The following is a 14,593-nucleotide window of genomic DNA, read 5'->3' as shown; positions in this document are numbered from 1 at the left end:
GTTGATCGGTCCCAGCTCCTGCCCACCTAGCAGTTTGAAAGCACACCAAAGTGCAAGTAGATAAATAGGTACCACTCCGGCAGGAAGGTAAACAGCGTTTCTGTGTGCTGCTCTGGTTCGCCAGAAGCGGCTTAGTCATGCTGGTCACATGATCCAGAAGCTGTCTGCGGACAAAAGCCGGCTCCTTGGCCTATAGCACGAGATGAGCGCGCAACCCCAGAGTCATCTGCAACTGGACCGAACGGTCAGGGGTACCTTTACCTTTACCTATATTGTAGGTAGTGACTGAATGGCATACACATCATCTACCTTTTTTTTACTGTTCTCCAAAATAATTCTAGTAGCACCTTGCACAATAGAGACATGCCATAAACATTGGCTTGGATCCATACTATGTCCTGACAGGCGTCTCCAAGCAAAGTTTGGCTCAGAGGATGTTTCCACTGGCAGAACAGGGGAAAGTGACGTTTGTGAATGTCTCCCACCTCCTTGCTGTCCCTGCCTTCCTCCAGAAAATCTGCCCAGGATGTTTTTCTGCCCTCCAGAAGAGGAGGAATCAGTGAAATAGTTCTAGAGAGAACCCTTCCGTTCATGGGCAACTCAAGAAAATTTCCAAACCATAACATGGTAATTCAGTTAACATCCAGAGACAAGTAAATATTCCAATTTATCCAGCTCCGCTTACATGACATTTCAGTTGAATTTCTTATCCAACTTGGTTTGGATAATGTCAGAAGTCAACTATATTATTATTTATCTAGATTTTTCGTACATAGCCTGAGGCTCCGGGCAGATAGTCACATTTTCTTATCACCTCCTAACAGCCTTCTGAGCTTTATTTCTGTTTTACAGTTAAGAGAACCAAAGGAAAGTGTCTTGCCCAAGGCCGCAGAGTAAAACCAAGTTTCCAAGATTATGTCCACTGAACCGCAAGAGCTCAGAGATTGACCCACTGTGCATTCATTATTCAGCTACTATACCAATTATCCAGTCTCTATTAGGTGATATTTTCTTTGACTTGGTAGAAATTGCACAGTGTACTGTGCACAATAATCCAGACAAGTTGGATACTGCAACTATTAATTATAAATTATCAAACTAAAGTTGGATGACACTCAAAGTCAACAACACTATCCAGCTATTTTCTCATTAACTAATTCAAATCGTATGATTTGGAGATGCAGAAACATTGAAATGAAACGGGCTAATGCCCACATCAACAAAATAAAGCCTTAAGGTCACTCAGTGAGTGTTGATAGATGATGTGGGTGTTAGCCAAATCCCCCAAATATTTTTTTTCAAATTATACTTATGGACATGCAAAGTCTGTAATGTGTAGTTTTTATTTATAAAAGAACCTGCTTATCTTTCCTCCTACATTGTTGCTGTGAACTGTTGTCTGTGCTGCTGTTTCATTCTTCTAATGCTGGATATTGTTTAATTTTTTAATTTTCAATTATTTTAATTGCACATTCTACTTATTTTAATCATTCTATTTTTGTAACCCACTCTGGGAACGTTTGGTGAAGGGAGAGCTATAAGTACTAATAATAAATAAATAAGTTATATTTCTGACTTTATAAATTACTAAGCAAAATATCAAACATAGGAACCACTCCTAAAGTTCTGTTGTCAAATGTTCTTCCCTCTTCTCTTCTTCCTCCCTTTTGTTCACTTTCCTAATGAATGAATTCCTAATGAATTTTCCTAAATTCATTTTGGGCAGTTTCCTAATGGCAAAGTAGTAAAGTAAGCAAAGTTTACCAGGATGGTAACTAGTGTTCTTTATGAATGTCTTTTTTCTGTTTTTTTAGAGCAAGAACACAATGATAAGAAAGCTAGGAGTATAAAGATCCTGCAGAGATGAGAGGAAGAGCTAGCAACATATTGTTCTTAGATCAAAGATAGCTGAAAAAACATTTTACCCAGCATAATATTGATTGATCTCGAATTGCTGCAGTTTTGGCACCCATATGGTGCATTTCTTCTCAGTTTAACATTTGGTTTCATTGACAAAACGTTATTCATAGCAAATGAAATGAATGTACGTTGTGCTTAGTCCTGTTAAATCGCTACAGCTCTCCAGTGATTTGGAGGTGGGGAGAAGACTGGTTTGCCCATTAAAAAAAAATTGTTTCTAAAATGTTGACTCATGACAAATATAAACAAATAAAATTAATACCAAACAGTTATTAAAAAACTATATATCAGAGTTTTGCCATAAGTCTAATACCACATTTTTATTTCTAGCTGGTAGCATTGTGAGGAAATGAAACATTTACCCTGTTCCATGTGCCCACCAAAATTGCTGCGCTATCCCAACTTGCACCTAAAATAGTGCTTCCCTCAGCGTCAACCATCTTGGGCCCTACAATTGGCAGGGCCCCCCAGTGCTGGGTGCTGCCCTGTTGGTGTTCACCACTGCAACAGGACCTTCTCAGTGATGGTTCCTGCTTTGTGGAACGCCCTCCCTGGTGAGGTGCATCTGTCTCCCTCATTAGTAACACTGAGGAGGAATTTTAAGCATTGCAGTTCAGCAGTGGCACAGCATATGCCTGCACTGCCCAGGGCGGACGCGTTCCTGAGGGGGGCAGAGCGTGCTGGCGTGAGGCGTGCCTTCCCACGTGCCACAGTTCAGGGTAGGAGAGGGGCAGGGAAGCTGCTGCTCACTCTTCTCCTGTCCTCCACATCTGGGTCAGACATGACCCGGCAACGGAGTTGCTGTAGCCAGGTGCGCCTTGCCACGGCTGAGGGGGGCGGCTCTCTGCCACTGGGGGAGAAGAGCTGCTGCCGCCAGGTGCGAGGTGTGCCGCCCACTCGCCTGCCATTTTGTCACCCCCTCAGTCATGACACCCGGGATGGACCGCACCCCCGCACCCCCCTTTCCTATGCCTCTGCTGTTTAGCCAAGCATTTGAAGCCAGAAATACACTGTTCCTGGCAACCTTGAAATTCTTAGCTGAGAGGATATGTTTTTAGATGTTCATAATGTCAGCAAACTTTTTCAGTAGGGGTCTAGTCCACTGTCCCTCAGACCTTGTGGGGGGCCGGACTATATTTTGAAAAAAATAAATGAACGAATTCCTATGTCCCACAAATACCCCAGAGATGCATTTTAAAATAAAAGCACATATTCTACTCATGTAAAAACACCAGGCAGGCCCCACAAATAACCCAGAGATGCATTTTAAATAAAAGGACACATTCTACTCATGTAAAAACACACTGATTCCCGGACTGTCTGTGGGCCGGATTTAGAAGGTGATTGGGCCAGATCCAGCCCCCAGGCCTTGGTTTGCCTACCCATGTTTTAGACATTCATAAAGTATTTGTTTGCTTATTGTCAATGGTATTGTTTTCTGCATTGTTGTTTACCTCTGTAGGCTCCTTTGGGAGGAAGGTTGGAATATAAATGTACTAATTATTTAATAATAACTTTGCACTAAGCAAAAAGGACGACAATGTAAGAAATTGGGCTAGCACTACTACAGTTCATTGAAGAGGTGCAATTGAACGGTATACGGATACTGCCCAACCTGGGTGCTTAAAACAAAACAAACCTGCATGGCGTTTTTGAGCTGGATACTTGAAAATGTGATGTATGGACCTTATAGATAAATAAGTTCATTAGCAATGTTTTGCATGCAGAGAAAACCACCTTATTCACGTTTACAAAAAAATATTGGTACAATCTGTGGTAGAGTCAAATAGAATCAAGCACATCAAGTATTTCTGAATAATCTCTCTCTCTCTCTTTCCCCAAAAGGAGTATTATTGCTGAGATTATGTTTTCACAAGATATCTGAAGTAGCAACTCATTTCACTGCTGCTGCACTTAAAATGTTATAATTTAAGCAGGAGATCACATGAGATTAATGGTGCTTCCTTCTCTCCCCCTCTTGAGGGTTGGAGTATAGATAATCCTTGTATCAGAAGAAGAAAAGGGAGCACAGTCTCAAGGAAGTGTTTATTGACAGGAATACTTTTGGTGAATAGCAACCCCATATAAATGAATTTATTTGAGGAAGAACACAAGAAATGAGAGTCATGCATAAGATAGATAATAGAAAGCATGAGATAGAAATGGAAGATCATATCAGAAATGCAAAATTAAAAGTATAAAACTTTAAAAACAGGATGAAAGAGAAATTGGGTTTATTAAAATATGGAAAGCAATAGATTTTGTTTGTGGGGCATAACTCTAGCTCACAAGAAATCTTAAAAATTATCTTATTGGAGATACCACTTTCAATCCTAGGCACCCTTACTAAGCAGCAAGCCCTCCTGAACTCAGTAAGACTTGTTTCTGAGAAAAGCAGAAAATCAAGTTGTAACTTGCAGTTAATGCAGGTAATGGTTTTATCTTTCAGAGTGAGGGGAATTGAAAACAGCGAGATAGAAGGGGAAGAAAGCTCAGCAGCAAAATAGCTAGGAAAAGCACTGGCCCACAATGTCCTCTTTATAAAGCCATAATACAAGCTACACCTTCCCCTCACCTACTTAAAACACAATGACTTATTTGGTCACAGCAACCTGCTGAGTCCATTGCCAGGTTATTGGGACTGGTGATTTTGGGTTTATTGAGAACATAAATGGGTAACTGACAAAGACCAAATTCCATTACTGAGTTATTTTCATTCAACAGTTTAGGACACCAAGGACAGTTTCCCACATTGGGGGGGGGCTGTTTCTCTGCAGTATGAAATGGGGAAATAAAACTCTTAAAAGCAAATCCTGAAGTCCATACCAACCTGGGAGAAGGAAGTGCATTTTACTCACCTTATAATTATCCTAAAACAAATCTATCCAGCATGTGCCAAATGTTGGCATTGCTTCCTTGAAAATTTAACTCCCTTGGGAATCTTGCAGTTTGCCACCCATTCCGAGGAAGCTGCTGGAATCTGACCAAAAAGTTGATAAAGCCTTAGTGTTTTCTGCCCCTGTTGTCTTGGCTTTGGCACACTAGGGGATTCAGCTACTTTTGAACAGCAGTTCCTTGGAGTAGTCGACAGAATGAAGATCCTTCTGATGCAGTCGAGTAGGAACAGGCAGGCTAAGTAATGCAAAGAAAGGATAACTGCTCAAGCCAGCCATTAGCATGCAGTGCTAGCAGCAGAGATTTAATAGTGTGTGTGTGTGCTCCAAATTGGTATGCTGGGCAATTATGACAGAACTTCCCTAAAATCCTTGTGTTTGTCTTGCTTATCGGCATCTTCCCCAGAATGCTGATGCAAATAACAGATCTTTTTTGGGCATAGGCCTGCCTCCTGACACAAGTAGATTTCATTCATTAACTTGGGAAAGGGGGTCAGCAGGAAATCAATGGGGCCTTTTTATCTGGCTACGCGCAGGACCATGTAAATTAATCTACCAACCATGTTTCAGCATAGTAATAACTACTTTATCACCTTTGTTACTGTTGCCTGTCCTTTACTGTGCTGCATCAGCATTTCCAGATTGGGGTGGGGGGGAGAGAAAACCTCAGTTCTCAATAGGAAACATTTCTTTTGCAAATGTGCCAAGTGCATATAAAGCAAGCAGGGTGGGGGTGGGGGGAGGAAAGGCGGCTTTAAGGGCCCAGTAGCATGCAGGGACGCTAAAATCAAAGAATACAGGAAGCATACCTGTCACATTACCTGTGAGTATGAATCTAGACAGGTTGACTTTCTGGACATCAAAGCACAGCTGCAAAATGGATGGTAATGTCTATCTTATACCAAAGCCCCTCATTCCCATCCCCAGCCCACTTCTCGTTTCTATCCAAAGCATGTTGCATGTCCCATTGTTTATAACCAAGGCTGACACACTGGCATTTATTCCATTTTTATCAACAGTCACACATGAAGGATATATATTAGCTGTTCTTTAAAACTGCCATTCCAGGCTATCAGAGCAAAGGAGCAGATTCATATGGTACTTGGAAATTGCCAATGTGGTGCCTTCTAGGTGTTGTTGGACTGCATCCCCTCCTTAAGAAGACCTCATTGTACCCAGAAGTAACTCTTGCTCAGCATTTAATGTCTCATTTTTGGACTAGGTGCTTGAAAGGGTGTGTCACGGTCCGGTCTACGGGCGATCGAAGTCCTGGCTGAGGACGTCGGGACTGGGGGCAAGATGGCGAGGTGGGAGCAGGAACAAGAGTCCAGAAGACAGGGGTCTGAGGGTCAGGAAGCAAGGAGTCACAAAGCTGAGGGTTGAGAAGCAAGGAGTCACAAAATCAAGGGTCTGAGGGTCGAGAAGCAGGGAGTCAGGAAGCCAAGGTCCAAGGATCAGGAAGCAAGAAGCCAAATGCAGCAAGGCAGCAAACATGTTGCTGTGGCAAAGAGCCAAAGGGAAATGCTGACCTTATATACCTTCCTGGCTCTTGCCACCACGTGCAGTGAGTTACCAAGTAGCCTCACCTGTGTGGCTGCGCCTTGCCTCTCCAGAACAAACTTAGGAAGGCCCCAGTCCTGCAAAGCCCTACTGGTCACAGGGCCTGGCTCCTGCACACACTCCTGACAGGGTGGTTGGCGGTTCAGCTTCAAGCAGGCTTGGAAGAACAGAGATGGCAGGGTGGGCCCTGCTCACCCTCCTTGATCTCTTGGTGGCTTTTGGTATTGTTAACCATGGTCTCCTCCTGGATCCACTCAGGGAGGTGGGAATATAAGATACTGCTCCTATCTATTTATTGGTGTTGTGGGAGTTGTCCTCATCTTGTCCCCTGTGCTATTTAACAATCAATGAAGATGCTGGGAGTTGTCATCAACAGATTTGGAGTGAGGCACCTAGCCCTGCCTCTCTGTTTCATCTGAATCAGGAGAGGCAGTCAAAGTGTTAGAACAGTGTCTGGAGGCAGTGGTAGAGTAGATGTGGGCCAAAAAACTGAAGCTGAATCCTGAAAAGATAAAGGTATAATATGACCCAGGTTCTCGGTTTCAGGAGCTGGGGAGACAGACTTTTCCAGATGGTGTTGCATGCCCCTGGAAGGAGCTTTTGCTGTAAGAAACAGTGGTAACCCTGGAGAAAGCAAAACACAAACTGCCTCAAGCAAACACAGAGTCAAAAGCCTATCTTATGTATGAGATTTGCAGAGTAACTCTATGCATGTTTACACAGGAGTGAGTTTCACAGGGTTCACTGGAACTTGCATCTAAGAAATGTAAGTTGGATGCTGCATTAAATTGTTACAGATATTCACTGCTTTGAAATTCAGTGTCAGCAGTTGCTGCTTGCATTTGCATGAAGCTGATCTCGCCCAGACAAGTGAATAGACAAACAGTGGCGATTTCTTCACCCATTTCTGTTTTGGTTGGAATTCTCTGACACTACTCAGTAACACTGATCTCTGCAGTGGTAGACAAGCCCCGGGACTAAGCCCTGTAACAAACTATAAGGTGTCAATTCCATCCTTTTGTCTATGCAGGCAACACATAACACTGAACCTAATATCAGTTATGCCATCAGAACCAAGGGTGGTGGCCATATTTGCTTCCTGGTCCATTTATGTATAAAACAGAAAATTAAGGACTACTTTTTACATCAAAGGGATCATATTAGAGAAGGAAGATTAACTTTCCCTTCCTCTTCACTTTGTTTGTCTGTACTCCATCACTTCAGACACTTTTATCCTAGCCCATCTCCCTTCCCCTTATACTTCATAGTATAAGTAAGCCTGGCAATGAGAATGTTCCCTGCAATTATGGTCTACCAGGAGGTAAGGTAGAGGAGATGTGAGCGTTCAGCTTCTTTCAGCTGTTTGTACCTGGTATAGAAGTTGGATCCTGCCGCTCTTTATATACAGATCTGTCTGACATTAAACACACATGGCTCCCCCACCCCATCATGTTCAAGCTTGGCTCTGTTCATCCTCTAGTGCGGTGTATGTCATCACCTGCCAATAATGCCCACCATCTGCTGCCCACAAAGGAAAAACACAGGGACTAAATGGACAAAACTGATACTTAAAAAGTCAGCATTCAGAAATGAGTGGGAGATTGTTTCACTCTCCCAGGGATACCCTGCTGATGATCTGAAGGTCACCACCATTCAATAAAGTTTTCAAAGGAAAGCTTACGCATTAAATTGGGTTTCTATCTTCCAGAGGTGTTAAATTAACACAGTGTAGCTAGAAAGTAAAAATATACCCTGTTCTTACCTTGTACATTTGAGCTTCGCATAGAAGTGTCACAGGCCAGTTGGTACCCTTGCATTTGATTGTGTTTGGAGCCCATCGGTTACAAAACATGTTTTCTCTGGTCATATGATATGTGCATATAATGTTTGTAGCTGATCCTTTCTTTGATCCAGGCCAGAATTTCAGGATGCCCTGGAAATTGGCAGACAGACTGGTGGCACATTGAAGGCTAACACATTTGTTGTGGTATAAGTTTTTAGTGACAAGAGTCCGCTTCATCAGATGCATGAAGTACAACCCTCAGTTGCTCTTAGAAAGGGTTACCATGTTAACCTTGTATACATTCTAGCTCACTTGGATTTGTCACTATACTTTTTGCATTTCATTTTCTTCTCACCTCATCACTTACACCTTTCTCCTCAACCCTTTACTGATATATCTGCAACTTAGGGCTGATTTAGTTGATATTGCTGCAACATGCCTTCATGGTTACTGCTTTGGAAATGCCTTCTACAGTGGTACCTTGGGTTACAGACGCTTCAGGTTACAGACTCCGCTAACCCAGAAATAGTACCTGGGGTTAAGAACTTTGCTTCAGAATGAGAACAGAAATCACGCATTGGCAGTGTGGCGGCAGGAGGAGGCCCTATTAGCTAAAGTGGTAACTTCAGGTTAAGAACGGACTGCAGAACGAATAAAGTTATTAACCAGAGGTACCACTGTACTACTAGTCTACTCCAAGACATATATGTCACTGTCAGGGCAAGGGGGATTCTGGAAGGAAGGAAGACAGTCTGATTGTGGATCTCTGCAGGGAAGGAACTATAAAATGTCCTCTATTAAGCTTAAGCCTGAATATAGATTATTGTTTTTCAGTGTCCTGGGCATCTGAGCACAATAGTCTATATCAGGGGTGCCCAAACTTTTTGCAAAGAGGGCCAGATTTGATGAAGTGAACATGCGTGAAGGCCAACTGAAGTTGTTGAGCTTTTTTACAATTTTCCCCCAAAGTTGTTGAGCTTTTTTAGTTGCTGAGCTTTTTTAAAAGGATTTTACCCAAGGACATACACGGGGGCCAGATTAAATTTGGTGAGCCAAATTAGGCCCCTGAAACGGACTTTGGACATGCCTGGTCTATATCTATCTATTATCTATCTATATCTATCATCTATCTATCTATCTATCTATCTATCTATCTATCTATCATCTATCCTCTAATACTTATATCCCATGCTTCTAATATAAATACAGCACTTAGGAGAACTTACAACATGGGCCCTGCTAAAACAAAGAGTTGCTACTTGATGTGTTGGGAGGAAGAGGAGGGTTCCTGGATGCATGGCTGCTGAACCTCAGTAGTAATGTTCTACCCATGTGACATGGATGCTCTTAGTTTGCAGATGACTCTGTTGGTTGTATTCTGCTGTTATGACTGAATTGTCCTAGTTGGCAATATGTGCTTTGGTAATGCTTCTGTTGGGGAAGTAGCATGCTCCACTCCAATGCTCCACTTTTAGAATCTATTTTATAGACAAATTCATGAAGGATAAGACTATCAACTAGTCACGATGCTTCTGCACTATATCTGGTATAACAAGAGCACCATTTCTCTGAGTAGCAGTCACTTGGGAACAACAGTGTAAGAGGATTTTTGCCCACATGCCCTGTTTGTGGGCTTCCGTAGACACCTAGCTGGCTATTGTGGGAAACACAATACTGGACTGGGGAGGCTTTTCATCTAATCCAACAGGGGTCTTCTTCATAGTGAATGATACTTGCAAGTACGTGCAAAATTATGTCATAAACAGCAGCAATATTTTCAACACATCACAGATCAAAGGAAGTATATTCTTCCCTCCGTCTTCAGACTTTTGCTGAGGAAGAAATTGAATATGCAGGAAACATGTACTTTAATATTAAAACAAATTAACATATTCTTTACCTTTATTCCAAGAGTCATGCTTTAATCAGGAACCCAGTGTGTGCATTGGAATATCTTACTGTGTGGATTTAAAATTTAATAATAAAACTGAACCTGTCTGGGGCTTTGTTTTGTATTGTTTTGCTCATAGCACCAAGTCTTGACAGTACAGGTATCCTGTTTTGCAAAGGTCCAATGCTTACTTCAGGGGAAACTTAGCAGCTAGCATCTCCTCAGGTATAATCCCTATAGTTACTTGCTCAACTCTGTAGCCGTCTCAATAGGTTTAGTCATATAAAGTATAATCAGAGTGTACAAGTTCTGGTAACGAGATGAGCAATTCAGAGAGCTTCCTGTGACCCTGGCTTGGGAAGAATTTCTTCCCTACTTAAACAGCATGGGGAAATGTTGTCATTACAGCGAGCAGTTGGGGTCATCCGAGGCCTTATAAAAACCAACAAAGCCTATTCTGTAGTAGACCCTGCCCTCTGAAAAAAGCTGGTCATACTCTTTATAGGAATCTTGCCTGGTTTTCTTTTCTTTCTTCTTCTTTTTATTACTTTCAAAATTAATTTACAAAGAATAACCAGAAATTAAAAGAGTGAAAGGGTAAAACACATAATTACCAGCTAACTGCACAACCCCCCCCCAAAGAAGTAGCATTGATTACTGTAATTAGAAACAATATTGTCTTTCTGCGATCCTACTTAACATGACATTTACAAAATTGGACAAGGGACAACTTTGTGGAGCTTTTGTATTTTTAAACTGCAAAGCTGATAAAAAGGCTGTTTAGCTGGGGGCTAATCCTCTGAGTTTGAGGGGAAGGTTTTGCCTGGAAGAGCACTAAGGTCCCCTCAGGGATTGAATCCTGAATCACCTTCACGTCTGAGTCTTCCTCCATATCCTGTGAGGCCCTAGGGTCTGAGGGATCATGACAACATGTTCCCTCCTCATTGATAATATGTTCTTTCCAATTTCCAGAAGTTATAAGATGTAATAACCAATTTGTCTGGCAACAGTCCTCTTTGCAATATGGGTTAACATAAGAAGTAGCAGTGTGCCTTCTGGCTATGCCTACACACCTACATAAATCCATACCCTCCAACATTTCACCGATGAAAATAGGGACATCCCATTCCATAAGGATACTTTTACTATTTACAACCCCATACATCACACTGGCTTGCCCCAGCCACTCTGGGCAGCTTTCACCACATATAAAAACATAATAAAACATTAAACATTAAAAAAAAGCTTGCGAGTCAGATAACTCCATACCCCTCAACATTTCTCCAGTGAAAATAGGGACATCCTAAATAAAAGTGGGACATTCTGGGATCAAATCAGAAACCAGGATGGCTTCTGTAAATCAAGGAAGTTCCTGGAAAATAGGAACACTTGGAGGGTCTGTCAGTCTAGCCCCTCTGAGCTCTCTGCATTAAGCAAAGAGTTAAAGAAGGAGGTTCTTGTAGCTGTATAGGCTCTTTTATGTGCTTGAAAGCCCCCATCACACAGGGTTCTCTATAGTGTGGAGAAGTTTATGCAAGTACAGCCCACTCCCACTTTAGATCATTGCATAATACATGGAAGTGGCAGGCTTACAGTGTTAGGGATGGAGCTAGAAAGCACAGCCCTCTCCCATGTGTTAGTAGCTCTCCATACATAGGACAGAGATGGCTTTAAGGGAGTATGACTGGCAAGGGGCACCACAACAATGACGCAGAATGGAAGGCAAGAGGTGGGGGTGCTGAATTTTGGTACCACACAGGGTGCCACTAAAATTTGAGACCTCAAGGTCTGCCACGGCATAGGGCTAACAAGTGGAAAAGGCTAGTGGATGTTTATTATGTACATCACCATTTATTTACTATGTGCAACATCTTCCTGCTGTTGTATAAGTTGTGATGTACAAGCATGTGGTTGAATTTGTTCATATTTCCCCTTAAATTTAGGTCCCTTTCCTGCATTCTTTTCCAGCCAGCACTTTATGGTAGGGACCTATTCTAGATAACATTTTAAAATATTCCATCCCATGGAGGGAAAAATCTCCTTACAAATTGTGGAGGTTAGAAGCTGGTGATGCTGAGCAAATGCAGACAAATACCTGTGATTCACACCAAAGAAAATTACAAAGTGTTTCTCCACCAAGCTCATTTGCAATTAACTTGCATTGAATATGGTGCTGATTACAATATGGATACAGCAAGAGAATTCCTGACCTCATATAGAGCTGGATTGGAGGTGTTCTAAATGTTGGAGGGAGTGAACATATACCAAAAGTATAAACATCACATGTTGTAAGCACATAATTTGCAACTGACATTATTAATGTTTCCTTTTTAAAAATTGAAATAGCTCATAACCCCATTGCTTTGATTGTACATTCTGTTTAAAAGATTGTCGGATCCTGAACACAACTGCAGATCTACCTGCAAAAGGGCACACTCGCTAATTTCCACATTGTCATTCTGATGGCAACAGGAAACTGATGGCTTCAACAGGAAACTGTTTACCAAGCCAAGTCTTTCCTGAAACTTGGCAGGGGTGGAGAGTTGACATAATCAGGACCTGAATAGAAAATAGGACAACATGGGATGAGTTTCAGTACATTTGAATACAAACCAAGGAAGAAAAAGTATTCACAGAAATGTTAATCACTAAAACGGAATCTTGTTGTTAACTTCAACTTCTGAAGTCTGACAATATACAGGCAGGACAAGCTGGTGGTATTTTGAATTCCAGTCGCAAATACAGTGGTACCTCGGGTTAAGTACTTAATTCGTTCCGGAGGTCCGTACTTAACCTGAAACTGTTCTTAACCTGAAGCACCACTTTAGCTAATGGGGCTTCCTCCTGCTGCTGCTGCCGTGCCGCCAGAGCACGATTTCTGTTCTCATCCTGAAGCAAAGTTCTTAACCTGAAGCACTATTTCTGGGTTAGCGGAATCTGTAACCTGAAGCGTATGTAACCTGAAGCATATGTAACCCGAGGTACGGCTGTACTTCTAGCACCCACCTTGCGAGATTGAGGGAACCATCTCCTAACCATGCTGCATTAGCCTTGGCTTCATTAACATAGCCTGGTCAGATCATCCACAATTGTGCTTGAGAGCCAGTGTGGTGTAGTGGTTAAGAGCGGTAGTCTCGTAATCTGGGGGTTACCGGGTTCGCGTCTCCACTCCTCCACATGCAGCTGCTGGGTGACCTTGGGCCAGTCACACTTCTCTGAAGTCTCTCAGCCCCACTCACCTCACAGAGTGTTTGTTGTGGGGGAGGAAGGGAAAGGAGAATGTTAGCCGCTTTGAGACTCCTTAAAGGGAGTGAAAGGCGGGATATCAAATCCAAACTCTTCTTCTTCTTCTTTCCTACAGGAAATGACAAGGGACACAGGTGGCACTGTGGTCTAAACCACTGAGCTTAGGGCTTGCCGATCGGAAGGTCGCAGTTCAAATCCCCGCTATGGGGTGAGCTCCCATTGCTCAGTCCCAGCTCCTGCCAACCTAGCAGTTCAAAAGCACGTCAAAGTGCATATAGATAAATAGGTACCGCTCTGCCAGAAAGGTAAAGGGCGTTTCCGTGGGCTGCTCTGATTTCACCAGAAGTGGCTTAGTCATGCTGGCCACATGACCCGGAAAAACTGTCTGTGGACAAATGTCAGCTCCCTCAGCCAGTAAAGTGAGATGAGCGCCGCAACCTCAGAGTCGTTCGCAACTGGACTTAACTGTCAGGGGTCCTTTACCTTTTTTTACAGGAAATGACTGCCAGCGACCACCCTCTTATAAACTCCTGATTGGTACTATTGCATGTACAAGCTATGCATGTAGTTAACGGTTTGGCAACAAAGCTTGCTTGCTGGACTAAGGCATTAACTTTTAAAGTAGAAAATCTGACTTGGAACTGTGATGCATTTTCATACCATATCGGGAGTTCAGCTGGGATGTGCCAACAGCTGAAACCACTCATTAACAAGATGAGATGATCACAAAAGACATGATTAATGTACTTTTCCTGGAAATTCACCCAGGTATGTAGGATTGCTTTTAATACTCACCTCCTCCCAAATCTTGGAGTTTGAATTGTATTTCCAGTGTTGATGGATGACATTTAGTGCTGTCTTTTTCTTTGTGCAATGAACAGCCACTCATTCAACTGGACTTGCAGTTTCTCTTTGCTCCTTCCAGCCCCTTGCAGACCTCTGGATCAGATTCTGAAGTGTGCAGGGGGCTGCAGGAGGGGGAGCTGAGTTCCACATACACCCTATAATCTCACTTCTAAAATATTTTGATATTGTTTAGCATTATATGTTTATGAGAAAGAGGAATGAAATGATTGTGTCAACAGGAAAATCTATTTTAGACATACTAATAAGCTTTAACTGTCAAATTTCATGTTAGAACTTGATAAATGTCTGTGAGTTAAAATGAGAAGAAAGAAAGCAGGATTCATTTGATTGTATGTCACTCTGCTGGTAGCAATATTTTAACATGTTGTTTAAAAATCTGAACATCGCTCAACAGGCAGCCAATAAACTATAATCCTGGTTCAAACTGTTGCA

The sequence above is a fragment of the Podarcis raffonei genome, chromosome 4 (assembly GCF_027172205.1).
Source record: "Podarcis raffonei isolate rPodRaf1 chromosome 4, rPodRaf1.pri, whole genome shotgun sequence".
Classification (NCBI taxonomy): Eukaryota; Metazoa; Chordata; class Lepidosauria; order Squamata; family Lacertidae; genus Podarcis; species Podarcis raffonei.
Note: the sequence above shows the minus strand (reverse complement) of the source record.